Source organism: Echinops telfairi, unplaced genomic scaffold, assembly GCF_000313985.2.
Source record: "Echinops telfairi isolate 266 unplaced genomic scaffold, ASM31398v2 ScPeMD7_7417;HRSCAF=8455, whole genome shotgun sequence".
NCBI lineage: Eukaryota > Metazoa > Chordata > Mammalia > Afrosoricida > Tenrecidae > Echinops > Echinops telfairi.
Window position 1 is genome coordinate 7,186,019 of NW_022111317.1, and position 8,546 is coordinate 7,194,564.

Here is an 8,546-nt window from a genome sequence, read left to right on the forward strand (position 1 = left end):
AAAAAGAAAAAACAACCCCCCCAAACTTTTCTTTTCTGCATAGGTCTGCAGCACGGGGACAATCTGGCAGAGGGACACGGGATCAGGCTGAGGAGGTCTGAGGTCTGCTTCTCTCAGACACAGTGGGTGGAAGGAGCCACAGGTCTGGGCTTGGAGCCTGGCAGCTTCTGTGCCACGTGGCTGCGAGGTGCTTGGCTCCCTGAGGCTGAGGAGCAACATGCCCTGACTCCGTGTTTGAGGTTTTCCAAGCTCTCACCCAGTCATCCAGTGCCAAGGGACCCAATGCCCAGGGATGACTTGTTCTGTCACGGTCCCCTCAGTTGGTCTCTGGGAGGAACAGAAGGAGGAGGGTCCCAGGGAGTGGCTCAGAGTTCGATGCAAAGTGGTGATGGTTTGTCTGGAAGGTGTTCTTGTCGATCGCCTCACCTGCAAACCCTGCCATCACGTCCACGTTTCCCTTCCTTCCTTTACTCCCATTCTCTGTCTCTTTTTGTCTTTCAGTCTGAATAGGCAGCACGTTTCTTGAGTGCTCACCGCATTTTTTCCCCTTGGCTAAAGGTTTTTGTTCGATGTTGGCAGCAATACTGCCTGGCAGGAATCGGTGACTTCCAAGTTTCAGGTAAGGGCACTGAAACTACTCTGGTGAAGTAATTTGCCCAAGAGGCATAGAGGGGACTTGAACATAGGTGGTTCAGTCTCTAGAGCCGTTTGTTGGTTTGTTTTCATTAATTTTGAAATTCCACTGTGTTTTTTTAATGACCAAAGCAAAATAATTACCATGAAGGCTAATTACCATTTTCACATTCCTCCATTTTTAAGATAGTATGTCTCCTCTCTATAGTTTGATGTGTACCCTTTCAGATATTTTCTCCTTATTTGTATACAGAAATAATAGTACTCTGTATGCATTGTTTCATGGTTGTAGATTCTGTTGTCTTTAGTTTAGTTTTCCACTGTGCTCGGGTAAACAACCCTAGAAAAGAAAAGGAGCAACCCCAACCAGGAGCTCGAGGTCGTAGTCCTGGAGAATTCTGGGAGGCGGACTTTACGGAAATCAGACCTGGAAGGTATGGCTACCGGTATTTGCTGGTGTTTGTGGACACCTAGTCTGGATGGGTGGAAGCCTTCCAAGGAAGAAGGAAACCGCTGCCACTGTGCGTAAATTATTAGTACTAAAATTGTCCTAAATTTGGCCTTCCCACCACCTTGGGGTCCGACAGTGGCCCAGCATTCATTGCTCAAGTTACTAAAGTATTAGCAACGCTTCTAAATATTAACTGGAAGCTCCACTGTGCTTATAGGCCCCAAAGTTGAGGGCAAGTAGAGAGAATGAACAGAACCCTAAAGGAATTTTTGGTTAAATTGCATTTAGAGACTGGCAAAAACTGGGTTGATCCTTTACCTTCTGCCCTACCTAGAGTCCAATGCACTCCCTATGTGAAAAGCATTAGCCCATTTGAATTTACGTTTGGTAGACCGCCCCCAATCCTTCCAAGGTCGAAGGAGGTAGAAATACTGGAAGTCCCTAATCGTTCCCTCATTAAGTCCCTGCAGGCTGTGCAGCAGGTGAGAGAGACAAATCATCTGCTCCAACACCTTCATTTTGAGCCCAACCAAGAGAAAGGTATAGAGGCAGCCCGCAACTTGAAACCTGGAGACTGGACGTGGGTAAAGAAGCACCAACCCGACACCTTAGAACCAAGGTGGACTGGCCCATATCAGGTGAGACTTACACCAACTGCTGTTAAAGTAGCGGGGAGGGGCGTGGATTCATCAGTCACAAGTAAAGAAAGCCCTCCCTGAACATATCCCGAAAAGATGGACACTCAGAAAGATGGAAAACCCCTTAAAATGAAGACGTTGCAGAACTTCATTGTTTTTGTCTGTCTGAGTATCGCTGACAGCACCCGCCGGTTCCCCCATCAACTGCAAACACATCTGTGGACTGTTACTCAAACCTCTGGGGGAAAATGTAACCTCTTACACTGGATCTGACCCTCCTGTTTTCCACTTTGATTTGTTTGAACCCGAGTTGCATGTAAAGGTCATTGGATGCTCTAATCTAAATTTTGAAAAACAGCTTAGAAGTCACCATTTCTATATATTCCCCGCTGATGGATCTCTTAACTGCCAAAGGGAGGGACATTACCATTGTGCAGCCTGGGGTTGTGAAACCATATCATCTAAAGGGTGGAAACTTGTTAGAGAAGACCCTGATGTTACCTTTGAAAGAATGGAGCTAAAGTCTGAGGGGTTTAATCCCACCACCTGTACGGTTTCCAAATGTAACCCAGTAAGAACTGGATTCAAGCGTTATTGGGAACAGAAGTGGTTCACTGGGAAAACGTGGGGAATTCAACTTTATGTAAACGGTAAAGATCCGGGGACAGCCTTCACTATTCAGAAAAGTAAAATATGGCAGCTTCCCGACCCTATAGGCCCAAATCTAGTGATACATCTGAAGAGCCACAGCGACGTGTCACTAAGATTCCTTTGCCGCATCCTCCAGACTCTTCAGTAACATTCCGTTCCCCGCCAACCCAACTCAAAGGGCCTTCCCATCCAGGAGCCACCTCAAGGTTCTGTGTTTAATACCCTGGATGCTGATTCCAATGTATGAACTCAACAAACCCTAACCTCACAGCTGATTGTTGGCTTTGTCTGAACCCTGCTCCCCCTTACTATGTAGGCATAGGTACAAACAGCACTATTGGTACAGACTGTGATCAAATTAAAAATGTTAGTATGAAGGATTACACTAAGCAGCACTCAGTCTAGAAATAGGGTCAGAACGGGCTCAATTCTAAGCTCACTTTAGAAGATTTGCAAGGGCAAGGACGATGTTTTTATTCATCTAATTATCCCTTAAATATGTCAAGGTATCAAGATGTTTGCCTTTAAGCTGTTCCTGTTGAACCAAATGTTGATCCTTATTTGTTATCCGCTCCAACGGGTACTTGGTTTGCTTGTTCCACAGGACTAACGCCCTGTCTCTTTTCCCAGTATTAGCAGCGGACTCGGTATTTGTGTGCTCGTGCATGTTATTCCTCAGTGTACCTGTATTCTGGTGAAGGAGGCAGGGATCATGTTGGAATTTCTGCATGAGTTAAAAGACCCCCAATTTTGGTCCCAGTTAGCAGGGCTTGGAATTGCGGGATCAGCCGCAGTAGGAAACGTACACTATCAGACTCTTAGTCAGCAAATTGATTTGGATTTGCAGGCATTAGAAAAGATCAGTTTCCCATTTAGAAAGATCCTTAACCCCCCTTGCAGAAGTTGTGTTTCAAAGCCGCCGAGAGCTTGACTTGCTCTTTTTGAAACAAGGAGGGCTGTGCATGGCTTTAGAAGGAACTTGTTGTTTTTATGCAAACCGTTCAGGAATCATTAAAAATAGTTTAGCCCTGGTTAGGACAAGATTAGAGGAAAGAGACAAGAAAAGTAATGAAGGAACCAATTGGTTTGGAAAGCTATTTAATTGGTCACCCAGGCTAACTACCCTAGTAACGTCCCTAGCCAGACCCCTAATCCTCCTCCTGTAAAGCCTCACATTTGGACCAATAATCAATAAGCTAGTGGCTTTCGTTACACAGAAAGTACAAGCCATAAAGCTCTTAGTGCTGAGCCCACCATACACCCAGCTGGCGACAGCAGATTCAATGATTTGAACTTGGCTAAGAACAGGAGGGAATGTAGTAGCTTCAGGAAAAGCTTAAACAGCCTTGACAAGAGTGAAGCCATTTTGAGCTGACTGAAGCCATTAGGAACTATAAATGAACTAGCTATAAACTATAAATGAACTAGCTGATATTAGGGAGGTAGGCTGGGCAAATGTAGCGCAACGGAATGCACTGAAGGAAACGTATGTTCAGAAGGCTTGAGAGAATGACCAGTGCAGTTATTGTTCACCTAAGAGCAGTTATTGTTCGACTAAGAACGGCTAACTGTAATATCCCGCTTCTGCACTCTGCTTGCTTGCGAACCTGCACATTGCAAAAGTATAAAAACCTTTGGAAAATTAGACTGGGGGCCACTCAGTCTCCTCTCAAGAGGGCTGATGGTCCCTGCACAGGAAATAAAACGTTTTCTTTTGAATTTGTCGGCGGTCTGGGTTGTTTTCTTTCTGGGAACGGCCAGTAGGCTACAACAGAACTGCTGTCTCTCACACATACATGTTCCTTCACACACATGTGCATTCTCACAACCACACACTCATGCCCGCTCACTTACATTCTCACACACTCATGCATGTGCGCTCTCACAACCGTCTCACACAGTGGCTTGACCACTAGGGCGTCTGCTTTTCTGCTGAATCCAGTCAGTAATTTCCCCTTCTGGACGCACCATTCTAACTCGTCCTGGGTCTGATTCTTGTTCCCTGTGAGGAAAGAAGTGAATGAATTGTCGGATGGAAAACAGTCTCAGGGCTTTTCCTGACCCACGTTGCCCATTACCATCTGCTGCTCCTTACAGAATGGTCAATCCTTCTAATTAGCCCACAAAGTACCACCACCCAACTATCTGCACAAAGGGTGAAGGGCCAGCGCTTGAGCGAGAGGAACATCCACGCAGCCCTCAGCTTGGCCCATTGATTTTTTTTTTCCCCTGAGCCAGTTTCAAACCAGATGGTATCGATGGAGGCTTGCCTGGCCACCACTGACCAGAGTGGTGACAGACCTTGGATAGCGTCCTCTCTGTGGGAGATGTTTGCTGGCCCTGACCCTCCCCTGTTCTTATTGGGAGAGAGGGGTTGGCTCTAGCAGTGCACTAGGTGGGGAGGTTGCCGTCTTGATATGTCCCTGGACCAAGAACAACCTGGAATTATTGGGACAAGGAGCCGGCTGTCAGGACAATGCTCTGCTACAGGTATGGATGCCCTTTGGTCAACGCAGTTGTCTGAGTGAGACCTGATGGTGGCTTGAGAAACTGCCCAGTGATCCATCTAGTCATGGGCAAAGCAGTGTGAATGGTTATGGCTCCCTCCACAGATGGTGGAGAGCATTATACATCACAACAATTGTTTCTCTGGGGGACTTTGTGGATTTTCTGCCTTCCCTCTACAGAGGGGACCCCCCAAAAAGAGAAAACATCAGGGGGATTAGAGTTCCATCCTGATCTTGCCACAGACGCCATGAAAAATAACCCTCAGTGCTGTTGACATTGACTCTGAAGGCAGCCAGGTTTCAGACGTTGCTGTGCCCATGCTGTGCCCAAGGCTTTCACTTGTACAACTAACACCTTTGCTTTCTCAAAAGTGTGTCCCTGCAGACAACAGAAAAGGGGGTGACGGGAGACGTCGGACAGGGCAAGATATGACAAAATACCCATTTATAAACTATCCAGGGCTCAGGGTAGGGGGAGTGGGGAGGGAGGGGGAAAATGAGGACCTAATGTCGGGGGTTTAAGTGGAGAGAAAATGTTTTGAGAATGATGTACAAATGTGCTTTACACAATTGATGTGTGTATGGATTGCGATAACAGTTGTATGAGACCCTAATAAAATTTTTTTTTTTAAAAAGTGTGTCCCTGTTTTTTCCCCCTCAGTCTCCAGAGGCATCTTTTATTTATTTATTTTAAACCAGTTGGTAGAATATATGTACCGTCCACTACTCCAAAGGACACATGGAGACCTGTATTTCGTTTAGCATCCTAGGAATGGGAAAAGCTTCTATCTTATCAAGTATGGCTTCAAGCAACACACTAATCCTACCAACCAGATAGCCACCAGGAATTTGACTGACTTTCCCTGCCCATGCTGTTTTTTAGGAGTTCACCATCCATTCTGTTCACTCCTTCACAACCACGGTAGAGTGTATGCTTGGAACCCCTTACGTCGTCTCCCAAGCATCATTCAGACTTAGGCTCTCACTGTCGGCGAACACAGGAAGGCCTTCGACAAGCTGGACGGCCCGGCGGCTGCAACAACAACTTCCAGCAGGAGAACAGTTGTGAGGACGGCACAGGCCGGGCAGTGTTCCACTTTGTCGTGCGGAGAGGCTCTTGGGTCAGAACCCACTTGATGGCACCTAACGCCTGCCGATTCGTCAAAGCTGTCAGATCCCGTACGGTCAGCCATTTCCGGCAGTGAGAACTAGGGCACTCAAGTAAGTGGGTTTGCGTGTTGGCGCGTGTGCAGACCTGGAACCAAAGTTCAGGCGGGAGAGGAGCACGTGGAGGCAGCAGGAGAGACGGCGGTTCCCGAGTGGCGACGACGCGGAAAGGGCCTCTCGAGGGGCTGTTCGCGTTGTTGCCTGCACAAAGACAGACAGGGCCTGAAATGCTGCTCTGTCTGCAGCCCAAGTCAAGGGTTCTGGGACGGGCTGCAATGCTTAGAGAAGAAAGACCCACGAAGAGTTTTTATACGAAGAACCCGCATCACTTGGCCAAACCTGAAGGTGAACTGGTATTTTTTATTTACACAAAGACTGGGTGGTCTAAGGCGGTCTGATTGCGCATTTGCTGGTACCTGCTAGGTCAGAAGTTTGAAACCACTGGCTGCTCTGTGGGAGAAAGACGAGACCTTCTTCTCCCCTAAAGAGTTACAGTCTCACAGACTCCCAGGGGCCGTCCCGTCTGGTCCTGCAGAGTCAGTATGGGTCAGCACTGACTCGATGGCAGTGAGTTTGGTGTGGGTTTTGTCTGGACTAGCAGAGCCCTAGATGCGGATGGGTGAGGGGGGAGAAGGAAGACTTGAAGACATAGGTGATCTGTAATTTTCCTGGGGATTCTTGCCATAGGGATGATCAGAGAGCTCCAGCCTCATCCTGAGAGGGCTGACGTGGAGAAGGAAGGCAGAAGACGCCGCAGAGTGAGATTGTTTGGGAGTCAGGTGACCTGGAGAGTGAAGGTCAGGGTTTGGGGAAGTTTTTCTAAGACACCCCCAACCCCTGTTCTGTAAGCTCCAGTTGCGTGTACCTTTGGCTCGCTGTGTTAGGTTGGATTGACTAGAGAAACAAATTCAGTTACACTCATAAGATGGGGATACCCAAAAAAAAACCCTAGAATTTGTTTTCCCCAAAGTTATGTATTTATGATTTTTTTATTAAAAAATTTTTTTTTACAAAATAACCTTATCTCAGATTAGCCCCCTCAGGAACAGAAATGAGAATAGCAAAACCAGGAGGGGAGGGGAAGGTGGGGGGAGAGGGGGGGAGGAAGGGGGATCTCATCGCAATGATGGATACATAACCCCCAGGGGGATGAACAACAGAAGCGTGGGTGAAAGGATACAGCGGTTGGTTTAAGATATGAAAATAATAATAATTTATAATTTATCAAGGTGTCAGGAGGGTGGGAATGGGGGGAGGGAGGGGAAAAAAGAGGAGCTGATACCAAGGGCTGAAATAGAAAGTGTTTCAAAAATGATGATGGCTACATATGTAAAAATATACTTGACAAACAACCTTATCACCTTCAAAATACTCTCCATTACACTTAATACATTTGTCAAATCTGGGATTCCATTCTTGGAAGCATTTGTCAGACTCATCTGTGTGGATGGCTGACAGCACATCATTTTGTTTTTCCCTTCTTCCACTTTATCAGATCATTGTCCTTTCATGCCCCTCTTCATTCATGGAAACACAAAGAAGTTACACGGAGTGAGGTCAGGTGAGTTAGTTGAATGGGGCAAGAGAGGCATGCTTTTCTTTTTGCCAAAAAAACTGGTACACTGAGAGCAGGTGCATTGTCATGGTGACGAAACCAGACCCCCATCTGCCAAAAATCAGGCCTTTTTTGTTGACACTGTTACGCTATCTTTTCAGAACCTCTAAATAGAAAGCTTAATTAACAATTTGACCTTGTAGACCAAACTCCAAATGCATTAAGTGTAGACATTTTCATCCATTCAGGAAGTTGACAGACGTCCAGAACAAGGTTTGTCATCAATCGACATTTCACTTTTTTGGAAACGAGAAAACACTTGTACACTTGAGTTTTTTCCATAGCGGTGTCCTTGAAAACTGTGTTCAACATCACAACAGTTTCTGCAGCATTTTTCTCAAACAGGAAACAAAATTTCACAGCCATCCGCAGTGCTCTTAAATTGGCCATCACCAAAAACAAGGTTCCAGGGAAACTTTTTATGAAAAAATTCCCTGTGACCAGAGAGAACCTTCCCAGGAGATGCTGCTGGGTGCACTCACTCAAAAGTGAGTTGCTCAATGCACACCTAGCAGGAAAAATGTGTACTACAAAAGTTCCTCTCACTCAGTGCAATTCTTTTGTTTTTGGTACCCCCTTGTATTATGCTCACTTTCAAAAATCCCCTTTCTGCTTCTGTTGAACTTACAGAAATCGTTCTGACAATATTTTTAACTCTTTGAAAAGTTTCAGGAATTGCATAATTGCAAAATTCACTCATAATATTTCATAATATTTCACCTGTTCTCCTTGAGCTTAAGCGAAGGTAGGAAGGCCAGTCATACCCTAGCTCACCCTTATTCCTGGTGCAAAGGACAATGAGGCTGCTTACTTTGGGGCCAGCTCAGTCCCTGTGACCTTGTCCAGGACCAATCTCTCTTGTCTCCTCTTTGTGGATCCACAGG